At 40.6% G+C, this 13,630-nt stretch overlaps 1 pseudogene across 1 annotated transcript; it reads right to left on the reverse strand.

Moving 5' to 3' along the window:
* Positions 1 to 5,736: 5,736 nt before the first annotated feature.
* On the reverse strand, positions 5,737 to 9,683 carry LOC120889008 (class I histocompatibility antigen, Gogo-B*0102 alpha chain-like; annotated as a pseudogene). Its single transcript, XR_005732713.2, has 8 exons — positions 9,571 to 9,683; positions 9,037 to 9,303; positions 8,534 to 8,809; positions 7,653 to 7,928; positions 7,411 to 7,525; positions 6,522 to 6,554; positions 6,338 to 6,384; positions 5,737 to 6,172 (listed from the first exon to the last, which is right to left on the reverse strand). The product of XR_005732713.2 is annotated as a class I histocompatibility antigen, Gogo-B*0102 alpha chain-like (transcript).
* Positions 9,684 to 13,630: the final 3,947 nt, after the last annotated feature.

The following is a 13,630-nucleotide window of genomic DNA, read 5'->3' on the forward strand; positions in this document are numbered from 1 at the left end:
AATCAGAGAGAAAATACAAGAAGTAAAAGATCACTTCAATAAAGAGGCAGAGACTCTGAAAAAAAAGTAGAAATCCTCAAAATTTTGGAAATTAAAAATTCAGTAGAAAGCATCACCAACAGACTAGAGCACTTCAAAGACAGAAACTCATACAATGAAGACAAAATATATAATCTTGAAAATAGCATTGACCATAGAGAGAAATGTTAAGAAACCATGAATAGACCTTCTAAGATCTATGGGATAACATGAAAATATTTAAGATTTATCAGGATAGATGAAGGTGCAGAGATACAAACCAAGGGAATGAACAATTTTTTTCCAATGAAATAATATTAGAAAATTTCACAAACATAAATAATGAAATAGAAAATCAAATACAAGAGGTTTGTAGGATCCCAAATGTAGAAAATCACAACAAACCCACGCCAAGGCATAATATAATGAAAATGCCTATTATACAGGATAAGGATAGAATTTTAAAGGTTGAGAGAGGGAAAATATCATATTTCATACAGGGGAAACCAATCTGGATTTTAGATTATTTCTCAACTAAACCCTTAAAGCTAGGAGGTCCTGGAACAACATGGTTCAAGCTCTGTAAGAAAATGGATGCCAACCAAGAATCCTATGTCCAGCAAAATTAAGCATCAGATTTGAAGATGAAATAAAAACGTTCCATGATTAACAAAAGTTAAAAGAATCCCAACTAGAAAGCCTGAACCACAGAACATACTCAGCAAAATATTCCATAGGGAGTAAATGAAAAAAAAAAACAACAACAATGAAAACCAGCAAAGGGAGGAACTACACTAAAGGAAAGGTCAATCACAGGAGAAACCAAGTCAAGTTAAAAGCTAGAAACACACGCAACTGACCAGGAATACAAATCATATCTCAATAATAACCTTGAATGTTAATGATCTAAACTCATCAATCAAAAGACATAGACTGGCAGATTGGATTAAAAAACAAGACCCAGCAATATGCCAAGAGACTCACCTCATAGGCAAAGACATCCATAGACCGAAGGTGAAAGGATGGATATAAACATATAACTCACAAGGATGGTATAAACAACAGGGACTTCTACCCTCATATCAGATAAAGTGGGCTTCAGGCCAAAGTAAATCAGAAGGGACTAAGGAGGCCATTTCACACTGCTCAAGGGAATTATATATCAACAAGACATAACAATTGTAAATATTTTTGCCCCAAACAATGGAGCATCTACGTACATCAAAGGAACTCTTCTCAATCTCAAGAATTAAATAGACACAATACAATGATACTGGGGAACTTTAACATACCTGTGTCACCACTGGATAGCTCCTTCAAACAAATGTCAAATAAAGAAGATATAGAAGTAAAAATAAAATTGATAATTTAGACTTAAGAGGCATATATAGAATATTTCATCCATCATTAAGCAATTACACCTTCTTCTTAGCAGCACATGGATCATTCTTTAATGCAGACCATGTTATGTAAGCTATCACATATGTTTGTGGGCAATTATAATATTAATTCAACATATTTTTAGCATCTATAGGGTTATTTTTATAGCTCTATTTCTATTGATATTAGTTCTTGCATTCTTTCTTTTTTCTTGATTAGACTTGTTTGATTTTTATCAACTTTAAGCTGTGTTATTTCTTCTCTAGTTCATATATTTCTGGTCCTACTCTTATATTTTTCTCCCTACTATATAATTTGAAAATAATCTGATTATTCATCTAGCTTCTTTCTGATGCAAATGCTATAAGTTATAAATGCTTATCTGAGTGCCGTTTCATCCCAGAAATCCTGATACATTAATCTTTTATTATTACTTAGTTCAAAGCACCTATTATTTACTTTTCTGTGCTTTCTTCTTTGACCTCTGAGATAGTCATACGTGTGACATATGATTTTGAAGTGAGTTGACCTGTAGGGGTGGAGTTCTACAGATCTTTAGATGATTGGTTTTTAATGTAATATATTGTGCAGGAAACACAGTCTGCATAATTTTATATATTTTAAAGAGAGAGAGAGAGAGAGAGAGAGAGAGAGAGAATTTTTTATTTGTTATTATTTATTTTTAGTTTTTGGTGGACACAACATCTTTATTTTATTTTTATGTGATGCTGATTTTCGAACCCAGCACACTGCACATGCCAGGTGAGCATATTACCGCTTGACCACATCCCCAGCCCAAATTCATATTTTTAAAAAAAGCATTGCAAATGCTTTTTATGTTGATTGTATAGGTTGCATAGATGTCAAAACTGATCAAATTGCATACTTCAAATATGTACATTTTACTGTACTTCAATTTTACCTCAATACATTTATGGAAAAAAAGAAACAATAAAAAATATTTTCTGACCACAATGAAATGAAGTTAGTAATCAATCAAATAATACAAGAAGTAGGGAAAATCACAAATGTATGGAAATTTAAAAACACTCCAGAATAGTCAAGAGCTTAAGAAAATTAAAATAAAGCTAAGAAACACTCTCAAATTAATGAAAATGAAGAAAAAATACATCATATTTATGAGACACTAATAAAGGAGCACTTAGAGTAAATTTGTAGCTGTAAATGCCTGCATTAAAAAGGATTCAAATGAATAACCAAACCTTCACCTTAAGGCATAGGAACAGAAGAGCAAACTAAACCCCAAACAGATATAGAGAAGGAAACAGGGAAGAAATAGCAGAATATAATAGCAAGAAATAGTAGAAAATAATAAAGAACAGAGAAGCAATCGATGGAACCAAATAGAATACTTTGGAAAGATGAACAAAAATTGACAAATTGTCAGCTGGATATACTCAATAAAACAATAGTAAAATAATTAGGATCAGAAAAGAGAGAGGATGCAATATTACTTACTTTGCAATAATAAAAACAATTTGAACTCTGCTGTGAACAATGGGGTGCCAAAAAATTAGATAGCATACATAAAATGGACAAATGGTAGATAGACAAGAAACTAGTAATGGTGACTCAAGAATAAATAGATATTTAGAATATAACTAGAACAAGTGAAGACACTGAATTAGTAATAATATATTTTATAAATATACCTACAAAGAAAACTCCTTCTCCAAATGACTTTACTGGTAAATTATACCACAGAGGTGAAGATAATTATTGATGACTGCTCAGGCTCCTGGCTCACTATGGGAATTCTAGAGTTTGACTGCTTGGGTTTGAATCTTGGCTCCACCATTTGTGGGTTGTGAGACCTTGGGAAAGTTTCTGAGCCCATTATGTCTCTGCTTTACCTTCTGTACAATGGGGATGACGCTGACTGTTGTACTGAATGTTCACTTGGTTAAATAAGTGACTGTGGTTAAAATAGCACATATATAAAAATGAGATAGTCTTGTAAAGTCAATAATTATTTAGACATATGACTTTTTAAAACTGTTGTATGTATTTCACAGGACACGGTCATGACTGGGAGAGAGACCTAAAACACAAGGGTTTTTGTGAGCTGTTGGGGGAGGTATCCACGTCAGACAGTAATGGCTTCTACAGCTGCAGGCACAGAAACTGATGAGGAAAATTAAAGGATAAAAATACAGAAACATCCCTCTTTCCTCAAGTGGAAAATGAAGGAAGCAGGAAAGTCAGGGCACCCTCCACTGGTCACGTTGGAGCTGTTCTTCTATCTGAGGTAGCCATGACCCCACACAAACCCCCTCATCTTCCTAGGCTCAGCTTTCTCTCCTGACTTTGCCTTCTTGTGGCTCACAGTGGCCTTCAGCATTTAAATGTGTTCTTTGTATAGTGCGGGATGCTGTGAGAATTTGTTTATGTAGTGTTTGTTAGTAATCATAAGGAATTTTCCTGCCACTTGGAGGAGAAAAGTGGGTAACAGATTACTGAAGTAATTAGTTCCAAGTCCAGCCAGAGCTTCTACAGAGCTCATGTCCTAGGTTTCTCTACAGTAGGAGAAGTGATCCTGGACCTGGTCACTGCTCACCCAAAGCTCTTGGTTTCTGAGGATGGTGCACATGTGACCATGGTAGATTTTGCTAGGCCAATGCTCATTCTGAAAGTGTTGGAGGGAGGGGGTGAAAGAACCCCTATGTGTTGAGTTGTGGGGTTTTCTTTCTGTACCTGGCTTATTTCATTTAGTATAATGTCCTCCTGAATCATCCATGTTATTGCAAATTAAAAATTTTCTCTTTTTTTAAAGGCTGAAAAAATATTTTTTTAATGATTTTTCCAAGCAATAAGTATCTACAACAGACATTTCCAAGAAAATGTGGTGCCATCATTAAAAAAAAAAAAGAAAAGAAAACAGAAACAAAACAAAAACTTTAAAGGATGGAGTAGAATTTAAACTGGGTAATGGGTATACCTTGAAGAACTTCAAAGAGGCTTTTTAGGAGAAATTTGATTAGGAGAAACAGAACTTCAATGTAAGAAACAGAGACAGTGGAAAATACAGAGACTTATAGAGCCCTCTAGTTCTCTGAGCAAGAAGCAGTGAAGAAATTATGCAATTGCAAACATAGGCTGCATTTCATTGAGAGAAAAACAATGGATCACCAAGAGTGAAAAACAGATCTCATTGTGTAGAACCAAGAGATCAAACTATTCTTGGGAAGAGAACTAAAACTGAGTCCTAATCAACAAAACTACAGCATTTGCTTAGCATATTTAAATATTGCTCTATACCAGGGGCACCTTTGTGTCTTTGTGATGTTGTGCTGGCTGTGATTCAGAATTAAGTTACATAAAAAATGCTGAGATCCAACACTTTAACTTTGTTGCTGATTCCAACAAGAAAGTGTTGAGTCTTTTTATCACTGATACAGATGAGAGTGGTAGAATTTTGTTACTTTCCCTAATCTTATTGAGAATGTTCTTTTCAATACCTAGAGCCCCTAGAGATTCTACCATGACATTATATTGAATTTTAACAAATGCTTTTACTGCATCCTTTGGAATGAACCTATGACTTTTTCACCATCATTCTGTTAATGTGGTGATATGGATTTTTGTTTTATTCTAAAACAAAAGACCAGCCTTGGTTTCCCGTGATATGATAAAACCACCATGGACAGATATATACTGCTTTTTGCATATTTTTGGAGCAAGTTCAAGTATTATTATTATTTTGTTAAGGACAGTGAAACTGCTGAGTAGAGAAGATGAAAGCCTAAGAGGAATTTATCTAGGATGAGAAATCATAAGATCCTTCCTTTCTGTGACTCTCATATCTGGTCCCTTTAAAAATACTGCAGAAATGATGGAAAATATAATTCAGAAAACTGCCCTGGGTTTTGTGGGACAATGACAGGAAAAAGGATTTCTGCTGCTCTCAAAGAGAGACACCCAGAGAAGAATGAGACCAGAACTCATACTTAGTAATAAGAATAGGGATAATTCTCCACAGAAACTGAGAAACAAAACAAAACAAAAAAAGATGGGAGCACAAGGTCAGACTCAGGTCTCAGCCTATGTTAACCCACTCAATGTGATGCCCTCCCTGCCCATGGTCCTGGAGACAGGACCTGCCCTGGTGATGCCTGAGTCCCTGTCATTACAGGTCCTGGTGAGATGAGGTTCAATTGAACGGATGGGTCTAAGGACCAGGGAAGATGAACCAGATGAGGAGTGACCACATCAAACCCAGGATGGACTGAGCACAGACTGGGTGCTGCTTTGTCCACCTTCAGCTCCTTTCATCTTTCTCCTGTCCCCACCTGAGGCAGACTCAGCACAGCAAACATGTGGATTCTGGAAGGTTTGGGGTTTTATTTTTCTCTCAGAAATTTTAGGAATCCTCTTTTCACTTAATTAACCCACAACCGTAATTCATGGCACAAATGTGAAATACAAATCAATATACACATTCTGTTTTGTAAAGGGCAAGGAAAAGTCTACAGTCCAGGGCAACATAAAGCTACCAGGAATGGAGACATCCCAGCCCCACATTTGCTACATAGGAAAGTTAACTGAGGAAGAGAACAGGACAGTGTAGGGAGGGTTCTTGGTGATCAAAGATGAGAGCCTGTCTCCATTTCCTCATGATCTGATGACAGGAACACAGACACATAGACACAGTTTATTGTCAGCTGCACAAAGAGAAGTTGGGACCTCTTGAAACTGCAGTAGGGAGCAGGAAGAGAACTGAGGAAATCCTGTATTACTCAGTTGAAAGAAAATACTGTAAATAAAGCATTATGAACAAATTCAGGTAAGTCATTGTAATGAAGACACTCTGAACAACCCATTAAACACTGAAAATGTCAGAAATTCCTGGGAGACTCCTTGTAACTCAGAGTCTCCCCATTCTTCAACTCTTCTCCCTCAAGGCCCTCCAGGGTCTCACCTTTTTAACCAGTGAGAGACACATCAGATCCTGGGAACTGTCATTACCTGAGCAGAGCAAAAACAGAACCTGGTCAGAGTCCACAGGAGACGTGGCTAATGGATGAATTATGGGTGGATCACTCCCCCATGGCTTCCCACTACAGTCACCCAGGGTCTCGGAGATCACTGTTCTTCACACTTACAGGCAGCTGGAGCATAGGTGTCTGGTTTTACACCTGTGGGAAGAAAGCCGCCTGTGAGAGAGTAGCTTGGAAACAGGTCTGAGAGTGTCCCCTAGTCCTGGACACTGGGGAAGTCTCCAGAACTGTGACTGTAGATGTAGGAAAGGATCAGGAGACAAGAAGAAAATAGACAGGTAAGGATGAAGATAATTACTTTCCTGGAGTTCTGTCTTCACCAGGAAAATTCCCCTCTGGCCTCTAAATGCTGGGAATCAGGCCCCCATCACCACAAATATCAAGAGGGTATATTTGTCCTTTAGTTTCTGTGCACCTTACCAAAAGTAAAAAGGGTCCAGGTTGGGTAAGGACACTTGTAGATGTTACTTCCCATTAACAAGGCAGGGCATATTATCAGGAACTGCCTGTAGGAGCTAAGCACAACACCTTCCTTGAGCAATGGAGGTGTGGAACTGGCTTCTGTTGTGCACACAAGCAAGTGGACTTCACCTTTGCTAGGGGGGGACTGAAGCTCTGGGAGTGGATATTACCTAATGGGAGTGGCCTGCCCCCCCTTTTCTCCTTTAACACTACCCTTTCTTCCTTATTTGGATGGAATGTTCTTCCAAACACCCTCCCCCAATAAAAACCAAGGTTCAGGGCATGCCTTTCTCTGTTGCCTGCCTCCCTTCCTTTCTCTTGTTCCACTTGTGGGAGCTTGCAGTTGAGGCAGAAGAATCATCCTGAAACACCCCTAAAAGGTCTAAATGTTTGTGTGTTTTGTTGTGCCAGTCCAATTCACCCTAGAGACTTGCGTTTTTCTAGCCCATGTGGGATGTGGGCTAAAACGCACTTCTACTAGGTACTTCAAACAACCAGTGGGACAAAAATTCAGACCCTGCACTTTTCCTACCTGTTTTTCTTCTTCCACAAGACAAAAGTGACCACAGCTCCAGTGACAACAGCTCCAAGGAGAATTACACCAGCAACAATTCCCAAGATGGGGATGGTGGCCTGAGGGGGTGGCTCTGGGAGGGGAAGGGAAGTTAGATGAGGGGACCTGGTCCCCTGCTCTCAGTCTCTACCCTGCTGAGGGTCTCCAGAAAGCCTTCTGCTTTCCTGACAATAGGCTCTGTGCCCTCATCCCCTCCTTACCCCATCTCAGGATGAGTGGCTCAGGCAGCCCCTTATGATGCACATGGCAGGTGTATCTCTGCTCCTCTCCAGCAGGCACCACCACAGCAGCCCATTTCTGAAAGGTTCCATCCCCTGCAGGCCTGGTCTCCACAAGTTCCATGTCCTGGGTCTGGTCCTCTCCATCCCGATGCCAAGTCAGGGTGATCTCCTTAGGGTAGAAGCCCAGGGCCCAGCATCTCAGAGTGACATCCCCTTCAGGGATAGGGTGGTGAGTCACATGAGTCTCCGGGGGATCTGAGAGAAAGAACAGGGAAATTCAGACATTTTGGCATTTCCTCTTGGGCCACTGAAGCGGTGCTCACATGGCCATCACAATACCATCATGAGTAATGAACAACATAATTCAGGTGGGGGAGAGAGCACAAGACCTAGACACAAGCCAGGATACAGACCTCTGACACAATCTATTCCTTGGAAAGTTCTAAAATCAGATTGAAAACAACCCAGTGGAAGAGGCTTCAGATCCTTGAGAGGGACTTCAGAATCTGATCTTGATAGAGGCTGGGACACGTGGAAATGCTGGAGTCAGACTTCCCAGGCACTAGGCTGAAGTAGAACTAACTGTCCTGGATGCCAAGACTGGTGACAGGGACCTGGGGTCAGGTATTTACTGTCTTTCCCACCAGCCAGGGAGAGAGAGTAGATTCCTTACTTGTCCTCAGAGAAAGCAGCCTTCAGTTCCTCTCTAGTACAGAACTGGGGAATCCAGGCCCACACCCTCCCCTCTGGACTATGAGCAGGGTGGTGTGCTACAGTGGGCGCCATTCTCCTCCCCTCCTCCTGGGAACTGCTAGAGAGATCTACAGGTGATGAGGCAGATGTTCAGCAGCTGCTCATACCTGTGCGCTGCAGGGACTCCTTCCCTTTCTCCAGGTAGCCTGCAAGACACTTCAAGCAATCTCCTTCCAGGTAGGCCCTTAAGCTCTCTGCAACACCAGCCGCTTCCCACTTCCGCTGGGTGATCTGAGCCGCCTTGTCTGCTGTGGTCCAGGAGCGCAGGTCCTCATTCAGGGCGATGTAATCCGCACCATCATAGGCGTACTGACTGTACCCGCGGAGGAGGCGCCCATCTGTCCCCATGTCGCAGCCATACATCCTCTGGTAGGTGTGAGAGCCTGTCCCCGCCCTGCTGTCAGCCAGGGTCCCCACCTGCCCACCCCGCTGGTTTTTGTCCTAAACTGAAATTGAAACCGGTTACAGTCCCCAAGGGCGCATTCTGGGTCAAGTCTCCGCGGGTCCCTCAGACTTGGGGTGAAGCTTAGCCCGGGAATCCCTGACTTCTTGGGACCATCTGTGAGCTACTTGAGGGGTCGCGATGTCCGACATGGACCCCGTCACTCACCGCCCGCGCTCTGGTTGTAGTAGCCTGGCAGGTTGTTGAGGCTCACTAGGTCACTCTGTGCATTGTCCTTGGCGGTCTGTGTCTCCCGTTCCCAATACTTGGGTACCACCTTCTCCATCCACGGCGCCCGGGGCTCCATCCTGGGATTCTCAGCGTCGCTGTCGAAGCGCACGAACTGCGTGTCGTCCACGTAGCCCACGGAGATGAAGCGGGGCTCCCCGCCGGGGCGGGACACGGATGTGTCGAAATACCTCAGGGAGTGGGAGCCTGGGGAAGGGAGCCACTGAGACCACCCAACCAGGTCCCAGGTTGACTACCCAGGAGGAGAGGAGCTGGGTCCAGAGACGCTAAGGGGGCGGTGGGAGCAGAAGGGCAGGACGTAGGGGCGGGAGGGTCGGGAAGAACCATGCTATGCAGGGGAGGGTCTGGGCTGGGCGCGGAGGGGAAGCACCTTCCCCAGGTCCTGAGTGCTCACCAGATGGTTCCCTCGCTCCTCCCACATGGAGGCTATTTCCCTCCCAATCCTGTGCTCACCTGCCCAAGTGTCCCTCAGGGCCAAGGACCCCAAGAGCAGGAGGAGCAGCATTCGGGGCGCCAGCACCCTCGTCCTGCAGCTCTGTGGAGATTCTGCGACTTGGAGTGGGCGAGAGGGGGGAGGTCGCTGTGGACTTTAACATTCAAACCGCAGTGACAAAGATTGGCTTCTTTAGGAGAAGACGACATGGGAGTGAGAACTGTGGACCAGTCAGGAGTGTCCAGGCAGAATGACCTGGCTCTGGTTGGGAGGAGAAAAGTGAAACTCCCTGGAGACAGGGATTCTCAGCGCTCCCTGTCCACACCCCAAGCACAGCTCTAGAGCCTGAGAGCCATGCCCAGGGCTTGGAGTTTGCCCTGAACCCTCCTCCTTACTAATCATTCTTTGTTTCACCATCCCTTGATTTCTGCCTCAGGGTGTAAAATCAGCAGTTCTCAATCGTTTTGGTTTCAGGATCTTTATATGCTCTTAGAAAGTAATGTGCACTCCAGAGATAGTTAGATTTATGTGGGTTATGTCTATCAATATTTGCCATATTAGAAGTTAATGCCATTTTCCAGATATTTTATTCCTCCTGAATATTAATAACTAATTGCATGTTAAATAATTGCATGAAAAATGTGCGGCACTCTTTGAAACAGTAGTTTCAAAGAAACATAACTTTTCCCAAATTAAAATATTTATTAGGAAAAATGGATCATTTTACTTTTTACAATTTTATTTGTCATCAGAGAATGCTAGATATTCATATTTTCTGCATTTAACTTGTGACTTTGGTTTAAACAAAAAAATGTAGCCTCACACAAATATTTATAAGAGGAATGTTTTTAATAATGTTCCCAGTATTCATCTTTGATACTACACTAAAATGATACAAGTGTTAGCTTCTTAAAAGTTCTTTTCCACAAGAACCATAAAATACTGTCATTGAATAGTCCATATTTTATCCATTAAAGTCTGTGGATGTGTCTTGTACATTGAATTGATCCTGTGCTAATGCATGATATTTTTTTTAAAGTCATGCATTGTTTGACCAAGCTATATAAACCTTCTAGTGTTAACAGATTTAAGTAAAATTAATCAAGTGGTCTTATGTTGATTATTTTGATATCACCACAGATTTCACCAGAAAGTGTTGTGATTACTTGGGAGTCTGTCAGGTTGATAGTGGTGGATGCAGGTTTGCCCAGATTTTTTTTTCCTCTTGAGAGCATACATTTTATCATTGAATATATTGCTGTCAATGGATTATCTCAATGGGACAGGTTAAGGTCATGTTTTAGAACATTGGCCAAATATTGAAGTGTAATTAAACCTCCCCTGTCATTCATTCTTTTAATCAGGAATGGTATTCCATAAAGATGACGCTAGTAAACCTCACTAAATGGCGTTTGTTGACACAAACTCCCTATTGTTGAATGTAGTAGGTGTGTTTTAAGTGTACTTCCCCTTTTTATCAAATAAGTGTATTTATAATGTGCACGATGGAATGGCAATTTAATAAATTTAATGATTTTTCATACTTCAGGACATATTTAAGTGAACTGGAATGCCTTCCCTTCCACAGTTAAAAGGTGCTCAAGAACACAATAACTATTATTGCAGTTTGCTACCATTAATTCCACTTTGCTGAGTTTTAATTTATTTTAAATAATATTTTAGTGATATTATAAAAATATTTTCTTGATAATATAGATCCTGTGCAATAGTCTAAACACCTCTGGGGGTTCCAAAAATGACACTTTGAGAATTGCTGCTCTCAGTAAACTGTGGAGAGATCCCAATTGGTTCCATCCTCTTCCCTTGATTCACTGCCACTACTCTAGATAATTGCTAAAACATGTAGAAAGATATGGTGTTTGTGAACAAGTAGTGAAATTATGCAGAAAACAAAAATAATTTCTTAGAAATTTAAAACTGGTCACAGAAATGGATAAGTCTATAGGTGATTTGGGCAATTAAAATAGTACCAGAAAGAAGTCATATACCTAGTAAAAAAGTTAAAGTTGGACTAAGAGCTAGGGTGTCCTAAAGATATTTCAGACGTTTAGAGTTTCAACATTTTCTTTTCCATATTTCTATAGGATATGGCTAAATGACGTGAAACAAAAATGATGGAGGAAAACCAAGGAAAGGGGATATGTGAAATGTAGTTAAAAGGAGCCAGCACAAGAATGGAGGCCAAGTGTGTTCCCCCCTGAGGTGAAGGAGATCCAGGGAGTCAGCCTCAATCCAGTTGTGAAGGCATCCAGTCCAGGTCTGGCAGGACTGAGTTCTAGGACTGGTGTCTTAACAAAGACCGAATTGGTGGAATCGTAGTTATGCCTGAATATATTCATGGAGATTTAGTCTGTTGGGCTTCTATAAGACAACATCACATATTGACAAAATTATGAAGAACAGAAACTTATTTTCTCACTGTTAGTAAGGTTGGGAAGTCAAAGGTCAAGGCACTGGCATCTGGCTAGGGTTCTCCTTTTGTTTACTCATATGGGACAGTTTGAAATGTGCAGGCTCTGAGGGGATTATGAGGCAGTCCTTACCTGAGTCCTACTTTTTTTTCATGTGAAAAGAGAAAAAAATTTCATTCTCTAGGAGTGAGAAATGGGGAGGTAGAGTGGGATGCAAGAAGGGAGGAGAAAGTGAGAAATGCACTTTTTGGGGGCAGAGAGCCAACTAACCTGGAAAATGGTATTTGGAAAGAGCAGTGCAGGGGGCCACTGAAGCCTGTGTTCACCATCTGAGGGAAAGAGAGGGAGAGAAGGAGAAATGTGCAGCATTCAGGCTGCAGGAAGAGGAGAATAACAGACTAGAATGAAGTGCAACAAGTTTTTTTGGTCTAGGCATATGGATTATTTTTAACTTGTAACATACTATGGTTAAGATTTTGTAATTTTCTGCATCAAATATACACTATAGTCATACATTACCTAATGACATGAAATATGTTTTGAATCTTTGAAGCCAATATCACCCTGATACCAAAGCAGATAAGGACACATCAAGGAAACAAAACTATAGATCAGTATGCCTGATGAACATAGATGTAAAAATCCTTAAAAAAATATTAGCAATTTGCATTCAAAAACCCATTAAGAAGATCAGTTCCATCCAACATTGCAAGGTTGGCTCAATATATGAAAATCAGTAAATGCAATGTATCACATAAATAGAATTAGAGAAAAACATTACATAAACATCTCAGTAAATATAAAAAAATCCCTTCAACAAAATTCAGTACCTATTCACATTAAAAACACTGAAAAAACTAGGAATAGAAGGAATTTGTGTCAACATTGCAAATGTTATATATGTGAAACCCAAAGCTGATGCCATACTAAGTGGAAACAACTGAAAGTATTTTCTTTAAAAACTGAAATAAGACACAGAAGTTCACTCTCACCACTCCTATTCAATACAGTACTTGAAACTCTAGCCAGAGCAATCTGGCAAAAGATGAAAATTAAAGAGATAAAAATAGAAAAGGATTCAATACAATGGAGTATCACGAAGCACTAAAAAACGACAAAATCATGGAATTTGCAGGGAAATGGATGGCACTAGAGCAGATTATGCTAAGTGAAGCTAGCCAATCCTTAAAAAACAAATGCCAAATGTCTTCCTTGATATAAAGAGAGCAACTAAGAACAGAACAGGGAGGAAGAGCATGAGGAAAAGATTAACATTAAACAGAAACGAGTGGGGGTAGAGAAAGGGAGAGAGAAGGGAAATCATATGGAAATGGTAGAAGACCCTCAATGTTACACAAAATTACATATAAGAGGTTGTGAGGGGAAAGGGGGGGGAACAAGGGAGAGAATTGAACAACAGCAGATGAGGTAGAGAGGGAAGATGGGAGGGGAGGGGAAGAGGGATAGTAGGGGATAGGAAAGGTAGCAGAATACAACAGTCACTAATATGCCATTATGGAAATATGTGAATGTGTAACCGATGTGATTCTGCAATTTGTATTTGGGGTAAAAATGGGAGTTCATAACCCACTTGTGTCAAATGTATGAAAGATGATATGTCATGAGCTTTGTAATGTTTTGAACAACC

This window comes from Ictidomys tridecemlineatus, chromosome 8, assembly GCF_052094955.1.
Source record: "Ictidomys tridecemlineatus isolate mIctTri1 chromosome 8, mIctTri1.hap1, whole genome shotgun sequence".
NCBI classification, from domain to species: domain Eukaryota; kingdom Metazoa; phylum Chordata; class Mammalia; order Rodentia; family Sciuridae; genus Ictidomys; species Ictidomys tridecemlineatus.